Genomic DNA, 12,930 nt, shown 5'->3' with positions numbered 1-12,930 from the left:
ACAATGGATTGAAAACTTGTTCTTCAATCTAGAAGGCCCAAGTTTAAATTTGACCTCAGATACCTACCAGCTGATTAACACCTGAACAAGTCACTGACCCCTGTTTTTCTCATTGTTCTCAACTACAAAATGGGGATAGTAATAGCATCTACCTACTACAGTTATTTTAAGGATCAAGTTTTTATTTACAAAACTCTTAGCAGTGTGATTGGCACATGGTAGACACTTGAAATATTTCCCACCATCCCCAAAAGAGCATATATCTTTATTTTTAAAACCCCGAAAACCACTGGTGTTTGAATAATATTATGTCTTTTAAATGTTTTTCCCTGAAATTCCTCTAATCTTAACCAGATGAACTATGAATTGTTAGGCTGCCTTAAAAATTCCTCTCAAAGCATGTTCCATTTCTTGGTTAGATCAGATAGGGGGAAGTTGTCTTTTTTTTTTTCCTAAGTGATGTGGAGCAATGATGGCTCCTTGTAAGGAGGGCACTTCCTCTGGGGGCTTGTTACTTTCTCATATTAGCCTCAACCTGCTGCTGATCATTGACAAAGCTTGGCAGGCAGCTGGTGAGAGGAAGTTCAGGGATACTCCAGCTTGCCCCTGTCTTTCTCTGCATATTTAATTAGAATGGCTGAACTGTCTGAGGACATGACTGAAATGCAATCAGTTTAATTTTTTTAAGGACAAAAAAAGACGGGAAAAAACCTTAAAACATATCTTATTTTTTTTTAATGAAATAAGCAAAAGTACTCCAGGAAAAATGCCCAGTTACTAACAGCTAACCATTTGCTACACTACTGGTTCCTTAATGGAATTTATAACTCTAATTAGGTATAAGGAATGCAAGACTTCAGTTTAAAGTCAGTGTTTGGTTGTAAAAGGGTAAAAATTACTACCCATCTGCAGAAAGAATAGACTAACACATTAGGGGAGAATAGACTAACACATTTAGGGCTACCTTGAGGACTTGCAGACTTGCTACAATTCTACAAAAATTTTTCAATTAACTTAAGGTTGCAAATTTTATAGTGATGTCTTCAACAGATGCCATTAACTTTATGACAGACAACACAATCAAAGCTATTTAACAGGGAAGCGCTGAGAAACCCATTTCTTTCTGTATAGAGAATCAAGATACATTTCCCCTGCTGCAATGAAATTTATCATGTCCCTGCATCTGCTGTTCTGTGGGCCCCTGGAGAGGAGGATTCAGCTTTTGCTGCCCAGTACCCCCTGACTTTTTTTGTCCATTTATCTGCACAGCTAAATTAAGTTCTTTCAACTCTCTTCCCCTTCCCTTGGCTTTTACATTGCTTTTCATATTCCTCAAGGGGTGTCAATAATTTCAAGGTGGCAAGAATTTTTGTTCCCTGAAGGAAAAAATCTGAGACCAGGTGTCTTAGTAGAGAGGTTGATTTTTATTTGGGGAACTGTGCAATTTACTCACACTCTACACAGACCAAACAAAACCAAATTGCAAAATACACACAATTCATTTAATGGCTAGAAACTGAATCATTCTGAAAATAGTCACTAAGCTTGTGCTAATTAAAACCTGAATATCAGCACATATAAAACCTGGTTCCAAATGCAAAATGTTGTCTGCTTTGAAAAGGGGACACTAGAGGTTGTAGGTTCACAGTCATCAAAAAAAGGTCAAGATACTACCTGAATATGTAAGAAGCACTTTGAAAAGAAAGGTTAAGGAAATGAACCCAAAACTCTTACTCATTCTTTGTTCCTGAATTTGATGAGTGCATGGTCCTGAGAACTTCATTTTATATATGTATCTCAGGTGATGGCCTCCTACCTTATGAAGGTACTGAAAGGAATACTTTCCCTTTGGTTGTATCAGAAAACCAGCTAATTAAATTGTGCTATAAATGCTCATTTAAGCTGTCAGTCCCTTTTCTTTCTTTCTTTGTTTTTTTTGTTTTAATAGCCTTTTATTTACAGGTTATATGTAAGGGTAACTTTACAGCATTGACAATTGCCAAACCTCTTGTTCCAATTTTTCCCCTCCTTCACCCCCTCCCCAAGATGGCAGGATAACTAATAGATGTTAAATATATTAAAATATAAATTAGATACACAATAAGTATACATGTCAGTCCCTTTTCACTTTAACCATTTGTAACCTTCTTATCTCTGGTCTTTTTGCCTTTTTAAAAAATACATATATTATTTCTATATTCTAACTTAATTAATACACATTTCCTTTTTGTTTACTCCAAAATTGCTGTTTCCCACTTTTATTCATAACATTTTCTTTATCTTGACATAATTCTCATTGTCTTTTAAAATTTATTTTCTGCTTTCTCTAGGAGATGCATACTTTCTCTGTTATTTAATTTATTTTTTGTTCCATTTTAATGCATGCCTTATTTATAGATAACTTTAATTCTTGTCCTAAGATTCCACGTACCAGCCCTACGATTTCCTAGACCAAAATACCCCTTCTTTGTCATCACTTTTCTCTATGTGTTGTCTTCCCCTCAAAAAATATGAATTCTTCAAGGCAAAGGGCTGTCTTGCTTTCTGGCACTGTAGCCTATTTATAGCTCCTAGGCTACAGATAGTAGTACCTGGAACATAGTGAGCATTTAATAAAAATCATTTTCATTTCTTTGTTCATATATTCACTTAATCTATAATGCCATTTAATCCCCATAATACTTAAAACTCCTTCCTGGCACGTGCCTGACATACCATGATCCTCTTTTAATATTCTTGACATTTTTAAGATATCAAATGATCTTACATTCCCCTAAAAAAAAAAAAACAGCAGTTATTTTTTGTATTTATTTCTTCAATAATTTTTAATGAACACCTGCTACAAAATGTAGCATTAGACATTTGTGATCTCCCATAGACAAGACAGACGGACACGCAGATAATATAAGGGCCAAAATGAGAATGAGGGATAATCCATTTTATAAGAGTTAGGAAAACTGAAGGAAAACAGCTGGTAAAGGTTCTGGCCCCTTAAGTTGGTTCCTTCAATTAATCTAACATTTATTAAGAAATTAGAGGCAGCACAACAAAGAAGAAAGACTCAATTCCTACCTTGGCAATTTACTACCTCTGTGACTTTGGGAAGGTCACTTAAAGTACTTTGAACCTCATTTTCCTCATCTGAAAAATTAGAAAGTTGGTTTAGATGACCTTTAGGGTTCATTCTAATTCTAGACAGGATTCTACAAAAGGAAATGAAAACAAAATAATAATTGATTTCTTACATTCTCCTAGGGATGGGAATGGGAATGGATGCAATGTGTATACAACTAATTGAATGCAAAGTGATTTGAGGAAGGAAAGATTATCAACAACATTTTTTGGGAGGAAGTAAAGTATAGCAAGCTTCAAGGAAAAGTGACACCTGAGCTAAGCACCAAAGGAAAACAATGATGAGATAAAGACAGGAAGAAAGAGCACCTTCCATTCCCGGAAGATGACACATGCCAATATATAAAAGCAGGAGTGGGAACATTTAATATGGGAAAACAGCAGGTTGTTCATATTTGTGTGGAATGCAGAATGTATGAAAAAGAGAATTTTGAAATGTCTGCAAATAAAGATGGGAACCAGATCATGGAAAGTTTTAAATGCCAGGTTAAGAAGTTTCATATTTTATCCTTGAGGCCATAAAAAGCCAGTAAATGCTTTTGAGAAAGGGAATGATGTGGTCAGTCTTTGGAAGATTAATATTGCAGCTTTGTAGATAAAGAATTGGAAAAGGAAAGAAACTGGATGCAGGGAGTTCAATGAGAAGGTTATTTATTGTCATTGGTAAGAAACAATGAGTCCTTAATGTCCTGCAAAATGTAGGCAGAATTAGGATGGAAGAAAAAGTATTCTGGGCAAAGAGATCAAACCAGCAAAATCCTGCAATACGCAGGAATGAGTGTGCTATATTAGGACACCCAGAGACATCAGGCTGGAAGAAGGAGAAGGGTATCTTCTAACAAGAATAGCAAGAGAGCCATCACTCCCACATCACATCTGCACAGCACCTTGTTCTATTCCATATCTCATGAGATGAGTGTGAACTAAGGCAAGTGCACGTATTAGCATCCAATTTATAGAAGAGCAAAGCTGAGGTCAGAGAGGTACTTGTCTAAGGTGATACAAGTAATAAACAGCAAAGATGAAATCCGAATTCTAATCTTACCATGACCTTGGAGGCGGTTCCCCAGAAAATAAAGCGAATGATGAGAGAGGGGGACAGGGTAGGACTGGGAGGCAGCTCAGGTGTTGCTATTCTCCTGTGTGGGACTCCTCTGAAGTTCTAGCTTCTATAGTAACCACTGACATTTTTGCAAGGGCAATTAGAGGTGCAGGACTGAGGTGACTTTTGGTGACTGTCTTAGAAGAAAAGACACCGGACATTTTGGTGGTGTAGAATAGATAATCAAACAGTCAAATTGGTAGTGTGGGACAAAATTATGGGAGGCACAGAATGTCATATCTAGGAATTTGATTCTTTATCCTTCAGTCAATGGGAGAAGCTCTCAGTTTTTGAACAGGAAAGTAATATAATGAAGTCCTTGTTTCAGGAAGGAAGGAAACATTTATCAAGAGTCTACTATGTGCTAAGCATTATGTTGTTCAGTTACTTTTCAGCCATGTCTCACTCTTCATGACCTCATTAGGGTTTTCTTGGCAAAAATTATAGAATGGTTTGCCACTTCCTTCTCCAGTTCATTTGACAGATGAGGAAACTGAGGCAAATAGTATAAAGTGATTTACTCAGAGTGGCACAGCTAGTAAGTGTCTGAGACTAGATTTGAAGACAGGAAGATTAATCTTCCTGACTCCAGGTCCAGCACTCTATGTATTGGCTATTTTGCAAGATTAATCTGACTTTAATATGTAAGATTGTTGGGAAAAGAATACTTGGAGTAAGACTAACAGCAGAGGAACAGAAAATATGGGATAGATTTCAGAATAATTCATTCAGCAACTTTTATTCATTATCTATTCATTCAATGAATAAACATTAAATGGACAAAAGGTAGTAGGATATATTAGGAAAGCAATGAAGATTAACACAGTGTCAACCATCAAGGTAAGAGCAATGGGATAAATCCACAAATAAATAACAAGGTGAGAGATATCCCTGCAAAGGCAATTTGTAGAAGGAAAAATCACTTTCAGCTAGGGAACAACAGAGAAAACTTCAGAGAGGAAGTGGTACATAAGCAAGACCATAAATAAAATAATTTAAACAAGCTGGGACAAAAAGGAAGTATGTTTCCATTCACAGAGGATGACCTGGGTGAATGCACAGAGGCAGGGAAAAACAAAACAGGATTGTGGCACAGCCAGTTATTCATGTTTGACTGACATGTTTGACATCCATTGTGTAAAATTAGGTTGGAAATTTAGTTTGTAGCCAGACTATAAAGGACTTTAAATGGCAATTTAAGGAGTTTGCATTTTATACAGTAACTATTAAGGAATTTAAAAATATCAGTCAATAAACATTTATTAAATGTTGACTATATGCCTTTTCATATAAAAGGTTTTTGAGTAAGGTCAATCCTAGGTTTTGGGTTGGCAGATCTATGTGAAGGGTAGATTGGAAAAGAGATACCAAAAGTGCAAAGACCTCTTCAGAAGACATTGCAATAACCAGGTGAGAGGTGATGATAGCTTAATCTAGGGTGAATAGAGAGAGGGTATAAATACAAGAGATACTGGAAAGGTAGGAATGACAGAAAACATCTGGCATATGAATGGATGTGGGGCATGAGAGAAGGAAGCATTAAAGCTAATTCTTAGATTTCAAGTTTGAATAACTGAGAAAACTAAGAAAGGACATTTATTAAACACTTACTATGTACAAGGCATTGTGCTAAGTGCTGGAGATATTGCAAAGCAAACAAGAAAGTTTCTGCCCTCTAGTTTTACAATCTAATGAAAGAAGACAACAAATAAAAGGATCTGAAAAATGTTGGGTGTGTTACAGCATAATGATGGTTAGAAAGTAGTGTGAAGATATGATTCTGGTTCAGTATAGGGTGGAAAGGAGAGGGAGAGACAGTGAAATAGAGAAGGAGAGACAAAGAGGAGAGTCAGAGAGAAACAGAGGCAGAGAGATAATAGAATAAAAGGAAAAGGTGAAGGAGAAATACTCCTAGGAAAAAACTGGAAGAGTGTAATGAAGTAGTGAAGATTAAGAAAGGAAGCAAAGTCACAGAAATCAAGAGAAGAGAGAAAACACAAGAAGGGGAGGAAAAGAATAAGGATAAGGAGCCTAAAAATTGAAAAAAACAACATCAATTTTATCAATGAGGAGGATAACTGGGAACCTGGGAAACCATTCAGTATGATAATGAAGTCAGAAATTCAAGGAATATATACTTGGGCAGTAAAGAAAGGCAGATAGAGATGACATAAGAATCAGAGAAAGGATTTTGGATTTGGGGATTCACTTAAGCATTTATCAAATTCCTATATATTCCAAAGACTATATGGACAAAAATGAAACAGACTCTACCCTTAAGAAGATTACATTCTACTAGATTTTTGCTGATGCAGAGACAAATCTAATTATGTAAGAAAGATAGGATGCGTAAATGATCAACAGGGCAAGCTCCTAGGGGAAATAGGAAGTGATAACTTCGATGGTACCAGGGAAAGGACTAGCTTTGGAATAAAAGATTGATTCAATCTCCAGATTGAAGCAAAAGAGGCGAGGATAAGTGAAAAGATAAAGGCGTTTTGAAGTATTTAATCCATCAGTTTCAATATTCTCAAATAGAAGACAAGGTCTTCTCTTGTAAGGAGTGAATTTAGGGGTTTTAGAATAAAGAAGAAGCTTTAGAATATTAATGAACAAGAAAGGATGAAAGATAGGAGAGAATCCAATTTCCCCATCTTTTAAGGGGGCATAATAACTACTTATCTTTCAAAAATGTTATGAGTTCAATTTGTAAACCACAAAATGCTATGTACTCAGAAGTTATTTTCAGTCTCAAAAGAGTTAGTAACCTGTAACACTATTTGGTGACTAAGGGCTCAAAAGGTTTCCAAGTTAAATAAAACTTAAAACTAGAAACTGGAAAAAATTTTGAGGAAATGAGGACTTATGGTAAGTGTTTGTGCTGCCCAGGGACCATGGGACTTGACTAGAAAAATGAGATGGACTGTAACCAGAGTCCTATATGTGACCTTCATTCCACACAGCCCTGCTCTCCAAATTCATCCACCCATCTGCAAAGCAATACCTGGGAGACTCTCAAATGAAAACTGGTGCCAGTTCATTCTCTGCCCATATGTGCTGCACTTGCTTATTACTCAAATCCTGCTGCTCCTAGGGATTTGTTGGCTCTTGTATGTTTTGAAGGCTAGGATATTTTAAACACTGCCGAGATTACTGCTGATATTTGTGACCTGATAAAGTAAACCTGACCAGTGGTCCAGCCTTAAGTAGGTAATTAACTCTATCATCCCCAGGGAAAAGTAACATAGGAATAGGTAATCAACACATTGAAACAATCCTTCACCTAATGGCGATACACAGGGTGCCTCATTTTGGAGGCAGTTATTGTTAAGAAAGCTATATCCAGATTAATTAAACCATTTGATTGTTTTGTAATTAGGTTAGACAAGTCCCGCATCTTCACCACAGAGAGGCAAACTACAAACCTTTTGAAAAGGCATATGCTGCACCCACTACAGGTTATTAATGTATTTTTAATAGCTGTCTCCTTAAAGAACATGAGGTTCTGATGCACTGGTTTTCTACTAGCAAGGGGAGGATCTGAGGATTAATAACTGCCATTTGAAACTCCTGGTGTACCACAAAAGTGAGCCCCAGTTTTGACTTGATGATGCTCTAAAATGGCTCTCAGCCTTTAGCACCACAATAAATAGTGCCAGGCTGACTTAACACCCCTTTGCAGGAGATTCATTGCAATTGAATGTTGGGTAAGAGGGGAGGAAAAAAAAAACAGGACCTTACTCAGCACTCTCCAACTCAGAGAGGTGGCAGTCAGCAGAAAAGACACCTGGGTACCAGGACTGTTCTGCAGGTGCCTCTCCCTGAGAGGGATTGGGAAGGGAAGAGATCCAGTCACACCTAGTCTCACTTTATGTCAGCAGAAGACAAGGTTTTCAAACCTTCCTTTTGCTCAGAGACCTAGACAGCAAACTTTCTAAAAAAACAATCAAGGGCAGCATTAATTAAGCTTTCCATTAAATAGCTCTGTTACAGTGGGCAGCTGGCTGGCATCTAATTAGCTCAGGAAATCCTTTGCCCTCAGCCTGGCTTTCAGAGATGGATCTGGGAAAACTCTGAAGTCATCAGAGCAGGTTGCTGGACAGATACATTAACAAACTTGAGCAGAGAGTGGCAGTAAGAATTAAGAGAAATCATGTTATATAAGAAACTGAGTTTTGTATTACCTAGGCTCTCTCTTATTTTCTCCAAAGCCAGCCTTTTGGACAGCTAAATCCTCAAAGATGTCTCAAATAGGCAGCAGAAAGGCAGGGAAAGAAGGGAGGGGAAGAGGGTAGAAGTGACACTTAAATAGTTCTAATTAAAAGGCTTAGGGAGAAGATTGAATCTACTGGCCAAAAGTCAGGTCACTGAATTACAGGTTAATTTCAAAGATCCTATTTTGCATAGTGAGAGTTAAAAACAGTGAGCAACTTAAAACATTTATATCTTAGAGCCTCAGTTCTATCACTTGCCAGTTGTGACTTTGGGAGAAATCAATTTATCCTCTTTGACTCTAATTTTCTTCATCTGTGAAACAGAGAATAATAAGACTCACACTACCCATCTCAGGAGGCTACTTGAGAAAAAAGGCTTTATGAACCTGAAAGGGATAAATGTGGGAATGATGATGATGAAAAAAAGATATGCTGTCATGAACATGTGTCTTTATGTTTTTCTCTCTTATCAATGACATTTACTTTGGAATCACAAAAGCCAATGATGTCCAGTTGATTTGTGTTAGTTGAACACATGGTATTTTATGGGGAACTATATTGTTCTAGGATTCATAAATCGAAGCTTTATATTTTAACATTTGATATATTTAGTGGGACATGCATTCTCTGCCTCAGTTTCCTCATCTATAAAATGAATGTGTAGGATTTGGTGGCCTCTAAGAATCTTCCAGTTCTTAATGCATAATCCAATTCATATATATATATATATATATATATATATATATGTGTGTGTGTGTGTGTGTGTGTGTGTGTGTGTGCATATGTATATTATATATACATAATTTTTATGGAAATATTTTACATGATTGAATATGTATAAACTATATACATGTTCAATCATGTAAAACATTTCAGGGAAGGGGGAAGGTTGGGAGGAAGGTCCAGAATTTAGAACTAAAACTTTTTTTTAAATGTTAAAAAAAAAATTGTTTTAACATAATTGGGAGGAGGAGATGAAACATTTAAAGTATATAAATATGAGTTTTTAATAATAAGGATAATTTACACAAATCTTTATACTTTAAAAGTCTGATTGTACTATTTATATATAATAAGACTAATAATTCAGAGTATTAGCAGGGCTTTATAGTAGCAGAGTAATACATGTGGATCTAACAGTTTCAAAGAAATGACTGATAGGGTGGTAGTGGGTCGAACAGAGACCTAATAACTCGGTCAATTCCTGTTAGATTTAGAGGACACCTAGAGTTTCAGTTTCATGAAGCAGTTGACTTTGGAATTTGTGTACACTTTGAAATGCTTCAGCATTGATAAGAATTCCTTTGAGACATCTTATAATGGATTCTTGAGAATGTCTTAGCTTTTCATTGACCCTTCCTTATTGCTCTGGATTGATGTCACATCTCAAGGTGATTCCAAGGAAAGATCGGTGAATGTCGAGAATGATAAAGAAAGCATTTTTTTTTAGTTGTCTGTTTTCTCACCTCAAAAGTAAATGACCTGCTCAGCAATGAATAGGGGTGTTCACTTAGCTCTTTGTTTAAAATTATTGCTTGGCATTTGAAAGGTCAAAGTGAAAGAGCTATCAAAAAGAGATATTCCTAGAATATAATAATAATTTTATGAAATGTGATAAATCCTAGTCATTTTAGAAAGTGGACAGATTTCTGGACTTCACTGAAAGGCTTTTTAAAAAAGCAAATGTATCCCCATATATAGATTTTATTTTTATATCTTAACTTAGCTGGACCTATTTCAGGTCCTTAACCTAATATAATTTCCCTTTTAAATGGAAAAAGGGTGAATTCTGTTCAGGAATTAGTTTGTAGAAATCATTAAGTAAGAGAGAATATTTAAATGACAGCATTGACATCACATTCCTCAGTCAACTACCTAGGATCTAGTCAGTAAATAATAGACTTGAGTATGATCTGCTTGGATGGAAAAAAGACCCAGACCTGAAGTTCCTTTACTTGAGGATATCACCAATCCTTCGCATATTCATATATTACACTTGGAAATTAAATTTTGCTTGTTTCACATACATTATTAGTTATATTTAGGTAATAAACAGCTAGATAATACAATGGATAGATTGTTAGTCACAGAGGCAGGAAGATCTGACTTCAAAATCTCTTTGCATATGTGATATCACTTAGGCAAAACACTTAAACTCCCCTGTTTCTTCATCCAGAAAAAGAGTACCAAAAAAACTTCTACTTTATAAAATTGTTGAGAGAATCAAATAAGATAATATAGGTAAAATGTCTTATTATTTAAACAATTTCTTAAATCTCAAGTCTTTCACAAAAGGCTTACTAAACCAACCACAAGAAAAGTATCTTTCTTAATCCAGTGAGATCATGAAATTGTCCTACCTATTCTCCCTGATCTCATTCAATTATGTAAATTATAGACTCACCATTACTCACTTCCTCTAAAAACATATACTCAAGGCCTGTGTTTCATGTATATATTCTTAGGGAAAGATCTAGTAAGGGTGGTCATAAAAGGGAAGAATTATTAACAAATACATGAATTAGGGCTCCATTCAAACTTCCCTAATCAACTGTAATCATTTGTTTGAACTGATAATAAGAATAATGGCAAGCATTTACTTAGTGCTTTAAGGTTTGTTGAGTACTCTGCAAATATTATCTTATTTTATTCTCACAAGAACCCTGGAAGGTAGATGCTATAATTTCCCATTTTACAGATGAGGAAACTGAGACATTTTGAGTCAAGTGACTTGCCACAGTCACACAGCTAATTAAACAAGTCTTCTCTTTTCATTAAAATCATTCATTCATACTAGGAAATGATGTTTGAAATTATTAAATATGAATGAATTTTACACTCTCAAAATTTCTATCAGCACGGATTAAGGTTCAATCAATTTAAAATTCGTAATGCCATTATAGTATTATAAATTCCCATAAGCCTCCTTTTGGATCAGACTCCATCATGGCTCCGGGAAACTCATCAACCTGTGAGATTAATATCACCTTTGGCACTCTTATCTCATCAGTAATCTCAGTAGCAGCCTCCCTGATAGAGGGCTAGAGGCTGAGGGAAAAATTTCCCTGAAAGCCTCCATTTTAATATGGTTCTAAAGACAGTCATCTTTTCAGAGCCCAGCAGCTGCACTCCTTTGGAATGGCCTTCATTATGCCTCTCACCAGCTTTCTTTTTGTCTTCAGTCTTCCCCCATTAAATTGCAAGCTTCTAGAGGGCAGGGATTGCCTTTCTTCTTTCATACTGTGCCCCCAAGCACAGTGCCTGATCCATAATGGTACCTTAAATAATTTCTGACTGGGGGAACCCTAAGTAGGAATTATGGCACAGTGATAAAGTCTTGAAGTTAGGAAGAACTCATTCAAGTCTTGTTTCCAATGATACAGATGAACTAGGTGACCATTGGCACATCATTTAACTTTTAAATCCTGCAGGCAGCTATCCAAATCCACAAAATTGCATGACTATTCAAAGTGTCTTGGTTGGGGGAATTCCTCAGATGAATGAAATCACAAGTCTAGACCCTTATACACCTCCTCTTTACCCTTTAATGGTAGTTATATTCAAGGCATATAGATTCAAGATAACAAATGATATCCTAATAGAAATATAAACAGTAAATTCACTAAGTGTTCTTCCTCACTGTAAATCTTTGCTCATTCCTTAGCCATGTAATAAGGCATCGCATTTATGCTTTAATACTTGAAAAACCTGAATTCAATATATTAAATGTGTAAATGCAGCTAACAGAGGAATGGAGAGGTGAGCTCCAAGTTGAGAAGCATTGCCTGGGCTCCGTTGGTTGGTCAAGTTATTTAACCTCTAAGTGACTTACTTAGGCAATTCTCCAAGACTAAGTTCAAGAGAGGGGTTCCCCACATCCTTAAACATGTAGGAAGAATTTTGCTAATCATGGGATAAGGTTATAGGCTGCAGCTAGAAAGCATGATCCCATGATCTTCTCATAGCAGATTAGATAATTAGTACTTAATAAATACTCTGGGGAGAAAATAATGAAGCCCACAGGTAAGGCATTTAATTCTGACAATTAAATTAAAAATGTTCTATGTTCCATAAGAATGTCTTGTATTTCTTCTCTTAATATTCTTGACCTTTTATTCTTCTGGATGAATTTTGTTATTATTTTTTCTAACTCTATAAAATGATTTTTGTTAGTTTGGTAAAGCACTAAATAAGTACATTGATTTATGTAGCATTGTCATTCTTATATCCACGAGCAATTACTATTTTACTAATTACTATTAGTATTTTGCAGTTGCATTCATATAATTTCTGAGTTTGTCTAAGCAGATAGATTCTTACCTTTTTATATTGCTTACAATTATTCTAAATGGAATTTCTCTTTCTACCTCTTTGCTGTTGGACTTTGTTGATAATTTATAGTAAGTCTGATGACTTATGCGGATTTGTTTATTTCATATCCTGAAACTTTGCTAAAACTGTTATTTCTTTTTTTTTTTTAAT

General features: G+C 35.7%; 1 protein-coding gene across 6 annotated transcripts in view; it reads right to left on the bottom strand.

Annotated features, from left to right (window-relative positions):
• The window catches only part of MAST4 (microtubule associated serine/threonine kinase family member 4), an 802,919-nt gene that overhangs the window by 100,840 nt on the left and 689,149 nt on the right, over positions 1-12,930 (bottom strand). The gene's annotated exons all lie outside the window — the stretch shown is intronic.

The sequence above is a fragment of the Antechinus flavipes genome, chromosome 1 (assembly GCF_016432865.1).
Source record: "Antechinus flavipes isolate AdamAnt ecotype Samford, QLD, Australia chromosome 1, AdamAnt_v2, whole genome shotgun sequence".
Taxonomy (NCBI): Eukaryota; Metazoa; Chordata; class Mammalia; order Dasyuromorphia; family Dasyuridae; genus Antechinus; species Antechinus flavipes.
This window is presented reverse-complemented; position numbering and strand designations above follow the sequence as displayed.